Source organism: Gopherus flavomarginatus, chromosome 3 (genome assembly GCF_025201925.1).
Source record: "Gopherus flavomarginatus isolate rGopFla2 chromosome 3, rGopFla2.mat.asm, whole genome shotgun sequence".
Lineage (NCBI taxonomy): Eukaryota > Metazoa > Chordata > Testudines > Testudinidae > Gopherus > Gopherus flavomarginatus.
The window spans coordinates 217,069,500-217,086,089 of record NC_066619.1 but is presented as its reverse complement, the minus strand read 5'-3'; the positions used below and the strand labels follow the sequence as shown (position 1 = coordinate 217,086,089).

The 16,590-nt window shown below is 45.5% G+C and overlaps 1 protein-coding gene across 1 annotated transcript in view; it reads right to left on the bottom strand.

Annotated features, from left to right (window-relative positions):
• Positions 1-6,712, bottom strand: part of LOC127047246 (uncharacterized) — a 238,034-nt gene extending 231,322 nt beyond the window's left edge. Inside the window, exon 1 of the mRNA XM_050945351.1 lies at positions 6,375-6,712. The gene's annotated coding sequence lies outside the window, so the exon portion shown is untranslated. The remainder of the gene's footprint in view (positions 1-6,374) is intronic.
• Between the last annotated feature and the right edge of the window lie 9,878 nt (positions 6,713-16,590).

Sequence of the window (16,590 nt, the reverse complement as noted above, 5' to 3'; positions counted from 1 at the left end):
CTTGAAAAAGCGGGAGTGTAAGAGATTGTGAAGGACTGTAAGGCGGTCACCTCTGATACAAGGAGAGTATCAAAGGCTGTAGGGAAGGGAAAAAAAGAGAGAGAGATAATGGCCCCACAATATGTGGAAGCCTTTTTTGCAGAAGGCATTTATACCTCCCAGGCTGAACCCCAGAGTCACTGCCTCTGCAGAAGGGGAATGACAAATAGCAGGGATGGATCCAAGCCCTACTATGGCAGGTGCTAGAGAATCAGCAGAGAGAGTGGGAGGCACATTTGTACCTGCAAAACTATTTGACACAGCTGTCTGAACAACAGCTGTGTTTATTTAACCTCACATGGGAGGAAATTAGCAGAGGCAACAGAGATTGAGACTGGAAAGGAGGCACTGTGGCTAGAAGCCTGGCCAAGGGAATGTCACCATGGCAAGTGGAGGGGACACTTTATAAGGGAGTTCCTCTACCCATATGGGGATGAGACGCTTCACTTGGAAGGCGGGAAAACAAGAAAGTCCAAGTGAGCCCCACCTGCAGGGAGAACAGAGAAGGGAGGGGGGTACATTTTGCCTGCCTCCATAAAGGACATATAAGGAGGGTATGCCCTTATATGAACTGTGAGGAGAAGGCTAGCTCAAGTGAGGAGGGTGAAGGTCAAAGCATAGCCTACAGAGAAGGCAAGGACAAGAGTTTGTTTTGGGTGGCGAGAGGCCAGCCATGTAAAAGGCACTGCCCTCTCAAGAAATTGTGGGATAGTAAAGTGAAATGCATGGACACCAGTGGGATAGGGGGAAAAAAAGAGGGTGTCCAGTGGCAGAAGTATGCCAGAGTCTGGCAACCACATACTTGTGCTTGTTCTCATCAAGCCGGCATGCTAAAAATAGCAGTGTAGCTGTGGTAGCATGCCATGGCAGTGGCAAACAATGACACGAACTAGCTGGCCTATGTCCAAACCTGTCTGAACCCTGTGGATACTTACTCAGGATGACTAGCCCGTGCCAACTCTTGCCCTTGCTACCATGGCCATGCTACTACTTTTAGCATGCTAGCTCAGAGCTAGCATGTGTGTCTACATGAGCTGGAGATCATGCCCCCAGTTCCAAATGTAGATGTAACCTGAGGGATTTGTACGCTTTCGGCTGGAGGTGTAATTCCAGCTCGAGGAGACATACCTGTGCTAGCTCTGATCAAGCTAGAATGCTAAAACTAAAGTGTAGCTACAGTGGTATGAGCGGCAAGAGGATCTGGCTGCCGTGACTATCTGCCGACTGTTACAGATGGGCATGTATTTAGGGCAGCTAGTGCCTCCTGCCACTCATGCACAGAGGCTATGCTCAAGGTAGCATGGGTACATTTCCTCGAGCTGAGAAGTTACACTCCACCACTCAAAGTGTGAACATACCCTAAGAATCATCTGCTGGTGGGAAGCCACCAAGGGTACATGGGGATTAAGGTGTCTGTTAGCCAGCTTTTTGGATGTTCCTGATTCTCTTAGAGCAATCTTCCATGGTGTCTGTAGTAAGGGAATTCCTCTACAACTATTAGAGACCTCTTATGCTGCTCACGCATCTTTTTGACATGGCATAAAGGGGTCACAGTGGTGGGGTGAAGTTCACTCTCTATATTCCCTTTCACAAACTAGAGATCCTTAACCCCTGCTGCTTTATAAATAACCAGGTGGTGGCTGCTCATGTATATAGTCACCTCTTTTCTACCATGACTTTTAGCATTGCAAATGTGAATGGCACAAAGTTCTCTGAGAAATATTCTATATGTGGGGTTCGTGAATTATAATGAATACATGTATTTTGTGACAGGGTCAGGCCAGATGCTACAGGAGAGTGTTCCTTTTGAGTACGGGGAAGTGGGTGAGCGCTAGCTCACCCACTGCTGAAAGCCCCTCCTCCAGCCTAGGGAGGGGCTACTGAACCCAGAACCCAACTGAGTTTGGGGGACAACAAAGGCAACAACAGGAACAGGCGTGGGGGTCAAAGGGCCAAAACTAAGGAACTGGAGGGGGACACCAAGCAAAGAACCCTGGACAGCACCCACTGCTCCTCAAAAACATTACAGGAGAGTGTTAAAAGGCAGATATATTAGTCCCAGATTAAGTAGATCCTTTTTCCCTGGGTAAGGTAACAGGGGCAGTTCCAGAACAAGCAGGAACTTGCTGGAACCAATAAAGGCAGGCAGGCTAATTAGGACACCTGGAGCCAATTAAGAAGAAACTGCTAGAATCAATTAGGACAGGCTGGCTAATCAGGGCACCTCAGTTTAAAAAGGACCTCACTTCAGTTTGTGATGTGCATGTGAGGAGCTGGGAGTAAGAGGGACTAGGCGCTGAGAAGGCATATTGCTAGAGGACTGAGGCATGCCAGCATTATCAGACACCAGGAGAAAGGTCCTGTGGTGAGGCTAAAGAAGGTATTGGGAGGAGGCTATGGGGAAGCAGCCTAGGGAGTTGTAGCTGTCGTGCAACTATACCAGGAAGCACTCTAGACAGCTGCAGTCCACAGGGCCCTGGGCTGGAACCCAGAGTAGAAGGTGGGCCTGGGTTCCCCGCAAACCTCCCAACTCTTGATCAGACACAGGAGGAAATGATCTGGACTGTGGGTTCCACCAGAGGGGAAGGTCTCTGGGCTGTTCCCGAACCGAATCTGTGAGGTGAGCTAATCTGCCAATAAGCCCAGGACCCACCAAGGTAGAGGAGGAACTTTGTCACAATTTGTTATTGTGACTAGTTTAGACTGTAGTCTATCAAAATATGTCTAATCTATGTTCTGGAAAGCACTGTGTAAAATTGTTCTAATAATGTATTAGAATAATAACATAACTATAACAAAGGATTAGCAACCTATTTCCTTGCACTGACCCTTTGTTTAGTTTAGAATCAAACAGTTTCTGGAGGTTCTGAAATCATTGAATAACTTTCAGAGATGGCTTCAACCTGTGATCTGAAGGACAAATGCAAAAAGACTACCAGAAAAGTACATCTAGTGTGAAATGTGACTACCTGTTCGCTTAGTAGCACTTCTTTGCAGCATGCATATAATAACTGACTTGGTTTTCCCCATTGGTTTGCTGAAACCTGAATGACTGGACCTTGTTTCATTGACCTTGATTATTTTTTTCCCCTTCCTCTGTAGCATGGGTGCATGTTACTGACCAGGGTAAGTTGGCATATCTCACTCAAGCAATTCCTTGTCACTGCGGGCCTTGACATTGATGCACCTCAGCTGGTGTTATGCCCATGACACAATTGTGTGGTCTGTGTGTTGTAATACTTTAAACCAATGTTGGTTGTTAGGTTTAGTGTGTGGATGGTATAGGTGGCCTGTGATGTACAGGAGGTCACAAGAGGTGATCTGGTGGTCCCTTCTGGTCTTAAACTCTGACTATAATATAAATTTCATCTTTTCCTCTTTTGTATCCCACTTGCAAAAGGGTCTTGTCAGGAGACTTTAAATCGTAAGATTTTATAGGTCAGTAAAATCCTGGCCCTATTAAAGTCAATGGTAGTCTTACCACTGACTTTAATGGGGCCAAGATTTCACCCCTATTGCTTCACTGTGTCGTGGAAAATGACCACCACCGTGTTGAGTTGATCAGACAGCCTGAGGCTCCTTTATTGATTAATCAGAGAATACATGCGTACGCACGGAGAGACGACAAGTCCCCTAGCAAGGGGTAAGTCGCTCTCCCTTACATCAGTGATACCTGTGCTTTTAAAGTTTAAAACCGCAAATTATCATATGAGCTTACACATTCGTCATTACCTTATTTGGCTAATACATGACATTTGCTAAAAACATTTGCTGAAAACAATTGCTATTAATATATCATACATCAGCTAAAATTGCAGGCCTGTTCCTTTTCACTTCCTCATAAAAAGGTTTTCTTGATTGTCAGGACTTTAACACCTGGCTTTCCCCCTACTTGCGGTTAAGCAGTTACTTGTTGCTTAAGCTTTTTGAGGAACCTGTGTTCAGAAATACATATTGTTTTTACCTTTTGTTAAGTCATCATGAGTTATTGATGCTGCACAAGCAACTTAATGAACTATAATGAACTAAAAGCTGTTGGTAGAGTCTGGCAGCAATGGACTGGTTACTTCCCCTTTTAAACAATTTTGTTTCTCAGAGAGTTAGCCTCAGGCGTGTTAATAATGATTATTTTCTTATATTCTATATGTTAGTATGATTGAGGCCTATGGTCTTGATGTAATCATTAGCAGCTTAATCAAGACCTGGCTTTGGGGCATGGGGTTTATTTTCTTTATCATTCCCTCCTTTGTTTGCTGTCTATTATTTTATACGGCAGCAAACACTTCATCAAGGTCTGAAAGGGGAATGTTCATTAGTTCCTGTGCTATTTGTTCAATAGGCTCCCCGGTTTCCCGGTTGAGATTACCGTCCCGGGGAGCGTTAGGGGAAGGATTAGGGACATTAGGAACAGAAAAATCAGCTTTAAAAGTGACGCAGATGTCGTCATTGGTGTTGGTAGGGTTGAAGTAAGGTGCTGGCCTGACAGGGTTAAGGGATACTAAGTGTGGTGGGATATAAGAGCGGGAAGTTATACAAGGGCATGGGCAATGTGACCAGCAACAACAACACCACCAGCAGCAGATGCACACAAAGGTAAATGTGCCAATGGCAAAAAGAAGCCATACATACCAAGGGTGTTGTTGGGGTGACCAAAAGCTTTTTGTGAATTGACAGAGGATGTCACCTTTAACACAGAGGGAGGATACTAAATGAACAGTTTGGAGGGCATTTAGAGCTTCCTGATAAACAGTTTCTAAGTAGTGAATTTGAGTTTGTAGGTGTGAAATAGATTGAATGTCTGGTAGGAGAGATAACAATGAGTGGAATCGGTCAGGGACAACAGATGTCCAGTCAAAAGGAACCTGAAATTCTAAATAAACCAGGTAATTCTTTTCTATGGGCCAGTAAATATTATGAATACCTGAATTGGTGTGGAGATTAAAGGCCACATCATGTATAATGGATGAGTTGACATGGAGACAACTGTTATTGGCAGACAGAAGGGTTTGGGAGGCTAAGTCTTGCAGACTGCCAGAACCCTCCCAACATACCCAGTGATGGACAGTTACCACTTCTCCTGGGTGTAGTTTTCTAAAGCATTGTAGTTGTGGGGGTTGTAAGGGCCAGTAGGTCCAGAGATCGCCCAGACCTATCCAGAGATCAGGGGTTATAGCTGGGGCACCGATTAAGAAGCGGTTAGGACCTCCAGGAGGTTTAATTTCCCAAACATCTCGATGGATTATCCAGTCCCATAAGCAACCACCCCAAGGGCCTGGGAGAATACGATAAGTGGGGGCCCAAAATCCTTTCACGGGTCCATAAGCCCGGAAGGAACACTGTGAGCGCCAACAATTCCAGTTAGAAAACTTCCAAGTATGTCTCCATGGCCACAAATCGGGGGGTATACCAGATGTATTAGTAAGGGCAGTGGGCCAGCGCTGCTGTTCGAGGTCCTTATGTAAGGAGAAAAGGATAGTATTGAGATAATCCTGTACTTCTGAACATGCCTGATCCCACTGCAATACCTTTCCTGATACAGCAACCTGATGGACCATTTGCTTAAGCAGGTCCTGGGTAACAATGCTTAGTGTTGAGATAGTATGGAGTGCGCCTATACTGGCCTTTTCTTCAGTAATCTGAGCCCCAGAGATAAACCCTGCTGCCTGATCTAACTGTCCCAGATGACCCTTACGTTCCTGTGTTTTGTAAACAGTCCAAGCTGAAGCTGCAGTGTTAGCACCGTGCAGCAGAGTATCAACAATATCCCTTCTTTTTCTGCTTTCTTTAAGTCTAGCTTGTTGTTCCATCAGCCGTATGGCCGCGCCCTTAGAGCAGTTAGAGTAAGTGGCAGTGATCTGAAAGTGAGTGAGGGGAAGGGAGAAATGGACGGTTCCTAAAGTGGCATTCAGTATGGTCCATTTAAATCCTGAGAAGTGAGGTTTTTCTGTAGGCTTATACCATAATTGTTGGCTCTGAACCTAAATACCCTCCTTAGCCAATGAAGAGTTAATTGTATGGGAAGGGGTGTATTGAAGTAGTGTACAGGTGATATTTGCAGTGAGGGGAAGATCCTGGACACAAAGAAATCCTACAGTGGCCAAACATATCCTTTCAACTGTAACATTAGTTCTGGTGGTACGAGTGGCTATAAAACATTCTGGACCCTTTTCAGTAAGTGGCCAACAAGTGCCTGGGACTAACACAAGGTCTATATCATGGTCAGTGTCCCACGTGTCTATGTAAATTTCAGTTTGGTCAGGTTCTCCTGTATAAGTAACATAAGAGGTTATATTACGGTAACTAAGATACACCATACCAAACGCATTCCATTTAACATACCGTTCGTACACATGGCCATGTAATGAGAAGATTAACTTGGATAGGCAATAAGAGAACAAATCACCAGAGGAAGAGGGTCTGGGCCATTGCATAATGGTCGAGGTCTTGGGTAAATATGGGTCTGATTGGGGCTCTGAACGGGCATGACTTTCTGAGATATTGAGGGATGGAGTTACTACTGGAGGATTAACTAAAGGGGAGACTGTGGGGGAAGCAGGGGAGGTATGGGGGTGGTCTAGTAATTCGGGAATGATCTGACATGGCCAGGGGACCTGACCTGGGTGGCAAATAGCTTGAGTGGGAATAAATCCCAATACCCAGTTTACCCCACATGCCCAATCCCCCCCCGGCACAAGTTCCTCCCTGATAACACATTATGTACCGCCTTTTATACCACAGCCAATTTTTCACGTCTTCAATAGTAATAGTCTTTTGCTTAACTTCAGAGGCCTCTCGGGACCTTCTTGTCTTTCCCTTTTGTCCTGTAGCAAAAGTCTCTACACCGCATAAGGGAGAACGTGGAGTCGTTTTTTCCTTTCTTCCAGCAGCGACAGTCTCTACAGCGCACAAGGGATAGCGTGGAGTAGTTGTAACTTTCGGTTTTGGTGTTGACGGGAAGGACAGGAGAGTAACCTTTCGGGCGGCTCCTGAGAGCAGGAAAGAGTCATAAATGTTTAGAAGGAACATGAGGAACATCAGGACGGAAATGAACCAAATAGAGGGCATTAGCCATCTGCGCACTCGTGCAGTCTGTTTGATTTTGGTTTGTGGGTCAGTCATGACGAATTATATAACCGGCCGACCTCGAAGGTGATACTTGGGTTCTCGCTCGGGTTCACCTGTTGATGTTGTCGACTGGGGCTGTGGAATGAACGTGGCGCTGGCAAGATCCAAAGGAGGTGCTACCTTCTTGCAATGAGACGTGTGTACCCAATTTGGGAGTCCTTGGCACTTCACTGCAGTATGGGTAGTCAGCAAGACCTGGAACGGACCCTTCCACCTGGGCTCCAAGGCAGACTTTCGCTGGAACACCTTACAGCAAACCCAGTCACCAGGCTCCAAGGGATGGCATGCAGTCTCGGCTGGATCCAGCAGGGCACTCTGGACCTGTGAATGAACAAATCTAACATGTCTAATTAGTGCCTTGCAATATTCTAACACGTTTTCGTCACAGAATTGTAAATTCAAGGAATTAGGGGGAAGGGGCGGGGACACTGGCATCCTCATTGGTCTAGCCATGAGAATCTCATGAGGAGATAATCCATGTTTGCGCATAGGAGTGTTTCTCATTTGCATTAACGCCAGAGGGAGTGCATCTGGCCACTTGAGGCCTGTTTCTGCGCACAGTTTTGCCAATTTGTTTTTTAGGTCCCCATTTTTCCGTTCCACCGCTCCGGCACTTTGAGGGTGGTGAGCACAGTGTAAACGCTGGTCCACACAGAGGGCCTTACAGATTTGTTGAGTGATTTGACCAGTAAAATGGGTTCCTCTGTCACTGTTAATTGAGACAGGGATTCCAAAGCGAGGAATAAATTCCTTGAGCAATTTCTTTGCTACCGTAGTTGAATCTGTCTTTGCACACGGGTATGCTTCCACCCATCCGGAGTACATGCACACACATACAAGTACATACTCATACAAACAGCACTTAGGCATACTTACGAAGTCTATTTGGATGTTTACAAATGGTCCCCACGGCAGCGGATGTGCTGCCTGGGTTGTTTGGACAGGTCGCCCACTATTATATGCCAAACAGATAGGACACGTTCGACAGTACTGCTGGACGATGCTCGTGAACTTAGGAGCATACCAATGTTTAAGTACAGAAGCAATCATTCCTTCCTTGCCTACATGGGCCGGCCCGTGTGCTAGCCGGGCAAGGTGAGGAAGCAGAGTCAAGGGTGCTACCAGGCGGCCGTCTGGTGCATACCACAAGGCATCATCCGGATGCTTGGAACAGCTGGACTGTCTCCAGCGGACTTTCTCATCCTCTGGTGCTGACTCCTGTGTAAGTGCTAGGCCCTGCAAAGAGTCAACTAAGGAGATGGGCTGAGACATACAAAGAGCAAAAATTTCAGTAGGAGCCGGAGACCCGGAAAGGGCCGCCTGCCTGGCGGAGGTATCCGCCAGGGCATTTCCTCGAGTAACATCGTCATGGGGCTTCTGATGGGCTGCACATTTAACTACAGCAATAGCAGAAGATAATTGTAAAGCAGACAAAAGAGCATTAACATATGGGCCGTGGCTAAAAGGTGCTCCGGTAGAAGTAAGGAATCCCCTATATTTCCATAATTGCCCATAGTCATGCACTACCCCAAAGGCATAGCGTGAATCAGTATAAATAGTAACCGAAGTTCCGGATGCTAAACAGCAAGCTCTAGTGAGGGCAAATAATTCTGCAACTTGTGCAGACCTTACAGAAGGAAGAGAAAATGCTTCTATAATGCTTTGTTGATCACAAACTGCGTATCCCGCAACCAACTGGCCGCCTGAATTTCTTAAGCAGGAACCATCTACAAAATAAATGAGTTCTGGGTTTTGTAAAGGAACATCCTGTAAATCAGCTCTAGAAACAGACAACTCAGCGGTTACAGACAAACAATCATGGGGTTCACCATCCTCTGCTGTAGGCAAGAGGGAAGCAGGATTAAGCACTGGGCATCTAGTTAAGGTAACATTTGCAGCATTTAAAAGTAGCATCTCGTATTTGGTAAGTCTGGAATTTGAGAGGTGCTGTGTTTTACCTTTTGTTAGAAGAGCAGTAACAGCATGAGGAACAGCAACGGTTAAAGGGCTGCCAAGAACTAGAGAAGCGGAAGCCTCAACTAGCATTGCAGCCGCTGCAACAGATCGAAGACAAGGGGGTAGCCCAGCTGCTACCGGATCCAATGAGGAACTGAAATAAGCTATAGGTCTATTTTTCTCTCCATGAGTTTGAGTAAGAACACCCTGGGCCGAGCCCTCCTTTTCGTGACAGAAGAGGGTGAAAGGTTTTTTATAATCGGGTAGGCCTAGAGCGGGGGCTTTGGCCAAAGCAATTTTGATTTGCTGGAATGCTTCTTCTGCTTCTACAGGCCATGGAATAGGGTCAGTGATTTTATTGAGAGTTAAATCTTGTAAGGGCCGTACAAGAGATGCATAACTCAGGATCCATTGTCTACAATAGCCTGCCATTCCCAGAAATCCTCTGAGCTGCTTTTTTGTGATCAACCTAGGGATCCTTTGAATTGTCTGTACCCGCGAAGAGGACAAGGCACGTTTACCTGCGGAAATATCATGATCCAGATAGTGAACCATGGGGAGGCAGAGTTGTAACTTTTCTCTTGAAGCCTTATGACCCTTTTGGGCTAGGGCTTGGAGTAAAACTAACGTATCCGCCTTTGAAGCTTCCAGGGAGTCGGATGCAAGTAACAAATCATCAACATACTGGATCAGGACGGACCCTTTTGGAAATAGGATATCATCCAGATCGTTCTTTAAGATTTGAGAAAAGATAGTAGGGGATTCAGTATAGCCTTGGGGTAATCTGGTCCAAGTATACTGAGCACCCTGATAAGTAAAAGCAAAAAGGAACTGACTATCTGGATGAATGGGGATAGAGAAGAAAGCAGAACACAAATCAATTACAGAAAAATACTGGACGGTTGGAGGTATACAAGAAAGAATAGTAGCAGGATTGGGAACCACTGGAAAAGTCGGGAGGACAGCAGCATTAATGGCACGCAAATCCTGCACGAATCACCAGGTATTTTTCCCTGGTTTCCGCACAGGAAGAATGGGAGAGTTACACTCACTTACTGTTGGTACTATGACTCCTTGTTTGAGCAGGGCAGAGAGTACCGGGCGAATTCCCTCTTCCGCTTGCCGAGAGAGGGGATACTGCCGAACTCTAGAAAGAGGCTTGCTTGGATTTAGATGAATTTTAACAGGTTGAACAGAACAAATGCATCCTACTTGGTTTGCATGTTCAGCCCACAGTGAGGGGGTCACCTTCGCCAGTAGTTCCTGTTGCAACAAGGAAGGACTGGGTTCAGGTTCCCAATCTGGGGCTTGATCAATTTGAAGGAGGCCTAGAACCTCGTTGTGAGCCAAATCTGGAACCTCTAAAAATACCCCGTCCGGGGAACAAAAGATAGTGCAATTGAGTTTGCACAACAAGTCCTTTCCTAGAAGATTTACAGGGGAACACGGACTGAGGAGGAAGGCATGGTTAGCAGAAAGAGGACCAATAGGTATAGATAAGGGGGAGGACACAGGGTGAGGAATAGGAGTATTTCCTAGCCCCACGGCAGTCACAACCTCGGAAGAAAGGGGCACAGTGGAGAAGTCTTGTGCCCTTAGGGTAGACCTAGAAGCTCCTGTATCTACCAAGCAAGGGGTAGGGACACCATTTATTAGACAAGAAACTGTTGGACCAGCCTGATCCACATGAATAAGGGGAGCAACGACGATGTTATTGGTCTCCTGGCATTCCTAATAATCAAGGACCGGGGGCGGCGGAGCAGGACAAGGCAACCCCTCCTGCTTCGGATACTGTCTAGGGGGTCGCGTGGGGCAGTCTTTAATAAGGTGTCCCTCCTTTTTGCAATATCTGCACTGGATATTTCCCAGCCGAGGGCAATTGGCTTTCCAATGTCCCTCCTGCCCACATAAGAAGCAGGCCGTGGGGCTAGGGTTGGCCAGGGGGTTATTTCCAGTATAAGGTTGAGCTTTTGTTACTGCCTGTTTTGGTCTCCACCTGGGCCCTTTCCCAGTGGATTCTTGCATATTCTGGATTTGCAAGGCCATAAGCTTAGATTCTGCTTCATCCTTTTTTCTTTCTAACTGACGGTGAAAATGCTGTGCCGCTGCCAGGATCCCTTCCAAATTTCTACCTTCCCAATCTACTATATTAATCCTTAACTGCTGTCCCACCTTTGACAGGAGTCCTTGCACAAAGGCAGCCACTATCGCCTGCGTACCTGTAGCTTCGGCATTTTCAATCCCCGAATACCTTTCAAAAACTTGCTTAATACGCTCCATAAAGTCAGCCGGATTTTCTCCCTTATTTTGCTTACAGGCGTTTATCCTTGTCCAGTCCGTTTTCTTTGGGCATACGGAAAGAACTTCTCTAACTAAGTCATTTCTCGCCTGGTTAAATTGGACCTCAGTTATAGCACCTGGGTCCTCTGGCCAATTTGCCCTTGCACAGAGGCGGGTAAGAGTTTCTTTGGGCACAATAGCTGATAACAGTTGGTGCATATCAGCATGTGAGGGGTTATAGCACCTGACTATCATACCCAATTGTTCTTTTAATTTAACGGGATCTTCCCTAATTTTTGGAAACTTTTCAATAAGGTTGTAAAGATCACCAGGTGACCAGGGGGCATGTAGAGTTACTAACCCTCCTTGGCCTGGCAATTGACGAAGGGGAAAGTTGGTAACGGTCTCGGGCGGGGGTTTTATGTGTGCAGCTTTACGTAGCCAAGTCCTACGGCGAGTGTGAAGGGCTACAAAATCACGGTCGGGAGAGGGATTTTCTAAAATGGATTTATATTGTGGCGATGTCATGAGCTGCTTCATTTCAGCTATAGTATCCGACAACCGCCGTAACGGAGATTCTGGAGACACCTTTTCCCAGTCAAGATCCCCCTCCTCCCATTCTACATTTTCTCTCCTCGCCTCAAGTTGCCACCTGGTCATCAACAGCTCTCCAGTTGTTAGTACACCAAGGGCTTCACTCAACTCTGGTGACAGAGTCGACTGAGATGAGGGTTCGCTTGGAGGGGTCGTAGAAGGTGTGGGTCTATTAGAACCTGTGGAAGTTGAGGAGGCAGAGTCCTGAAAGCTCCCTCCGTTTCCAGATCCTGTTCCACCCCCACCTTTAACAGGCTGATTATATGGAGGAGGATTAGGAGCAGGATTATCTGGCCATTGCCGATATTCTGAGAACAATTCAATTAGTTCATCAGAAGATGGGGAAGGGTAAATCTTTTTCGGGGCAGTCGGTTTTGGGCAGGGTTTGGATGGGCAGAGGGGAACCACATCTAGTAAAGAGGGGTTGGACATATTTTGAGCACTATTTAATTTTTGTTGTGCTTCCTTAAGTTGAGTTTTTAATTTCTCTTGGGTATCTTTTAGACCTCTAACTTGGGATTCCTGACGTCTTTTACCCATTTCATCATGCCATTCAAAATAAGCATCGAACTGTCCCTGTCTTACAGAATTGGCAAGAAGGGCACCCCGGAGGTGCACGATCCTGTCAAGATCAAAACTGCCCTCTACGGGAAATTGCAATTTTGGGTCATCTCTGGTATACCAATTCCATTTCTGCAAATATTTACATGTCGACGGGCCACGGTGCACATACATATAAGCAGCTGGAGTGCCTTTTGGTGGGATAGGAATCCCTTTAGATTGACCAGACCCCATTCTCACTTCAGCCCTCTTTCACTCAAGCCACTCACACAAGGGAATGCTGATCAGGATTGCCACGGCTCTAACACCAATGGCTTCTCTACCTGCCCTGGGCAGGGGAAATAGGAGTAGGCTTTCACTGACCCGCAATACAGCAGGTACCTACAAGGAAGGAGGTAAAGGATGGAATGGGCTTCTTTCCGGACAACCCGCGGTCCCCGCACACCTGTCGCCAGCCCAGAGCACCAGCCTTTAAGCCAACGATGCTTTTGAGGCTATGGACCCAGCGGTGTGGTTTCCTGGGGGCTTCCCTCCTCTCCGAGAAGGGAAGGGACTCTGCGGTCCTGGGAGGACAGTGCTCGAGGAGCGGTCACAGGGTCATAGGTCATGGAAGGGAAGGGAAAAAGGACGGAGAAACATACAAGCACCCAACAGGCTAACCACTTACCAAGGCCTGCCAGCTGGGAAGCTTCGCAATCTCTCCAAGCTCTGCTGTGTGGCTTGCTTTCGAGACACTCCCGGTCACGAGCTTTCGCTTCGCAGGAGGCTCGGGGCGTCTTCCCACAGCTGCATTCACACTGGCCGCTTGGCCCTCACATACACACACAGGCACTTTCTTGACACAGCTGTCAAGGCGAGAAACCTCAGGACCCGGATCCCCACCAAACCTAGTAGGAAGGGGATCCCCGATCAACTCCCAGGGCGTACTAGCCCAGGAGCGGATCAGGACTCTCCGGACCGAAAGGAGCGTGGTCCGTGGGCTGCCGGCGATACCTTTAAAACCTTAGGAGTTTTTGGAAAGACTTCATACCTTTAAGACTTATATGACCTGGAAATCCCAGAAAAAGGGCGTCAGGTCTGTCTGATGACTAAAAGTTCGAACCCAGCTTGTGACTTACCCCAAACCGGAGCCTACAGACCAGTCCCCTGCCAAGCCCCTTCAGAGATTTCAAAAGGTCTCTTACCTTTTAATTGGGCCCTGGGGTTGGAAGGAAACTGCCTGCGGTCCTACGATCCAGGAGAAGCCCTCTCGTGGGTTCCCGGCCAATGCACCAAATTGTCGTGGAAAATGACCACCACCGTGTTGAGTTGATCAGACAGCCTGAGGCTCCTTTATTGATTAATCAGAGAATACATGCGTACGCACGGAGAGACGACAAGTCCCCTAGCAAGGGGTAAGTCGCTCTCCCTTACATCAGTGATACCTGTGCTTTTAAAGTTTAAAACCGCAAATTATCATACGAGCTTACACATTCGTCATTACCTTATTTGGCTAATACATGACATTTGCTAAAAACATTTGCTGAAAACAATTGCTATTAATATATCATACATCAGCTAAAATTGCAGGCCTGTTCCTTTTCACTTCCTCATAAAAAGGTTTTCTTGATTGTCAGGACTTTAACACCTGGCTTTCCCCCTACTTGCGGTTAAGCAGTTGCTTGTTGCTTAAGCTTTTTGAGGAACCTGTGTTCAGAAATACATATTGTTTGTACCTTTTGTTAAGTCATCATGAGTCATTGATGCTTGCACAAGCAACTTAATGAACTATAATGAACTAAAAGCTGTTAGTACAGTCTGGCAGTAATGGACTGGTTACTTCCCCTTTTAAACAATTTTGTTTCTCAGAGAGTTAGCCTCAGGCATGTTAATAATGATTATTTTCTTATATTCTATATGTTAGTATGATTGAGGCCTATGGTCTTGATGTAATCATTAGCAGCTTAATTAAGACCTGGCTTCGGGGCATGGGGTTTATTTTCTTTATCAACTGTTACTTTTATTTCAGGATAAGGAAAACCAAGAAATATTTTAGACTGAAAGTGCATGTATGGGGGAAAAACCATCATGATTCTAATAGTCAAGCAATTTTAGTACAACACCTCCAAGCAGATTCAGGGTTGGATTCATTAATCTTAGTGCTGAAAAGCTGAACTTGAAGTTTGATGAATTTCCACCAGCCAAGCTACCATGGACTTAGGTCTATTGTATCTGAATGATTCAGATAAACGGGTTCAGCTCTAGCTCATCTAGACTCAGAGCCTCCCCATACTGTGGGAGGCCCTAGAAATATAAAATGGCAATGGATCAGCCAGTGCGGAAAGAGGGGGAATAATTCAGTTAATAGCTTCATCTCTGGGATAGCTGGGCTGATGTTTAGCAACACATTTCTTTACTAAAACACTAGCATACAGCAAAGATTTCCACAAGGTGGGGCTGTGATGTTTCATATCAGAAATTCTGTATAGCACAAGATTTGGTTCTTGTATTGTACTTTTTAAAACCAAACATTGTGATTAGAAATTCAGAGATCCAAATCAGCTATATGCATCCAACAAATCAGTATAGCCTTTTGTAGAGTAACATAGGGCACATCAGGATGTCTGTGTTAATTAAATTGAATAGCCCTACCCAAGAAGCTATGGTCTTGAGTGTGTTCTTCTCAACACTTGTCACCTCACTTAGTATTAATCGAAATCTTCTTACATTTGGTTAATTATAAGTCTCTTTTCACCAAGGTATATTTTCAGAATTACCAATAAAAGTACTAAGAATTGTATGGATTTTGCCTTTGCCACAATCATTATCATCCCTGTTATAATGGTACTATGGAAGCCTAATGTAAGATAATATTGGATGCAAAAATCCACTGTTGCAGCATTACAGTCAAGAATTCAAACACAAAGGCTAGACTAAGGGGGATTTTGGCACCACTGGCATTCACAAAACCATGACTCAGTTATCACCTAACCCTGTAAAAACTTAGGTTCTGCTCTTAAGGTTCCCATTGTACCTAAATATCAGTGAATGGGCTTGTGTACAGCTGCCTAAGTCCTGACAATGGCAGGGAACCTAAAAGTTAGATGCTGAAACACTGAGTTGCAAAGGCCAAATCCTCTGTGTATCCAGACCAAAATATCAAGTAGGAGTAGGCATAATGTGGCCAGATTCTCAGCTATTTTGGTGGGCAATAAGAATCTGTGGTAGCCTTTTAGGACCAGGTGTTGATCTGCTACACCAGTGTAAATCCAGAGTAGCTGTGCTTTAACAGTGCTGCTTTGGACTTACAGCAATGTAAAGGAGCTCAGAATCTGGACTATCTTCTCCAGATGTATTTGTACTTGCTTTTGCCAGGGGCTATTATGTTTGTGTGTTCAGTTTTGTTCAATTAGGAGGATCTTTGTTCTACTGGTCAACACCCTTAAGCATGCTGATGCTGTTTTACATGGAAGTGCGGTGAAGTGGGACACACCAGAATGCACACGAGGTGGATGGGGAGAATGCTGCTTGTAGATGTACTTGACTGACCTTCAGTAAAACAATGTTTGCCTTTTAGTCAGATATTAAGGCTAGAGTATCTGCTTTTCTTAGGGTTTCCAATTATATTTTTAAATTAATAATTTTCTTAGCTTTGCTCCATTGCCATAGAGAATTTGTTTTACTAAGTCAATCTAAGTAATGTTTGAATGTTAATATTTTCTATAATCCTATCTTTTAATTTGATTTTGAAACAAAGTCAACAGACCATAGTACATAGGACCCTTGGATTTCTCTAATGAAAATACACTGTTTATTATATGCAAAGTTTTTTTTTTAATATGAAGATTTGACAATGCATCTTAAGGCAGTTCAAATCCCATCTCTCTCACTGTATTCTGGTCCTACTAGTTTTCTTTTTGACTACACTGCTGTCTCACCATCTCCTCACATTCAGAGGTGCTTCTATTCTTCTTTTTATTGCAGCATCCTCCTCCATCTTCAAATCTCCCAATTATCTGTCTGCCTCCTCCAAAAGTTTCTCATTAAATGCAACAC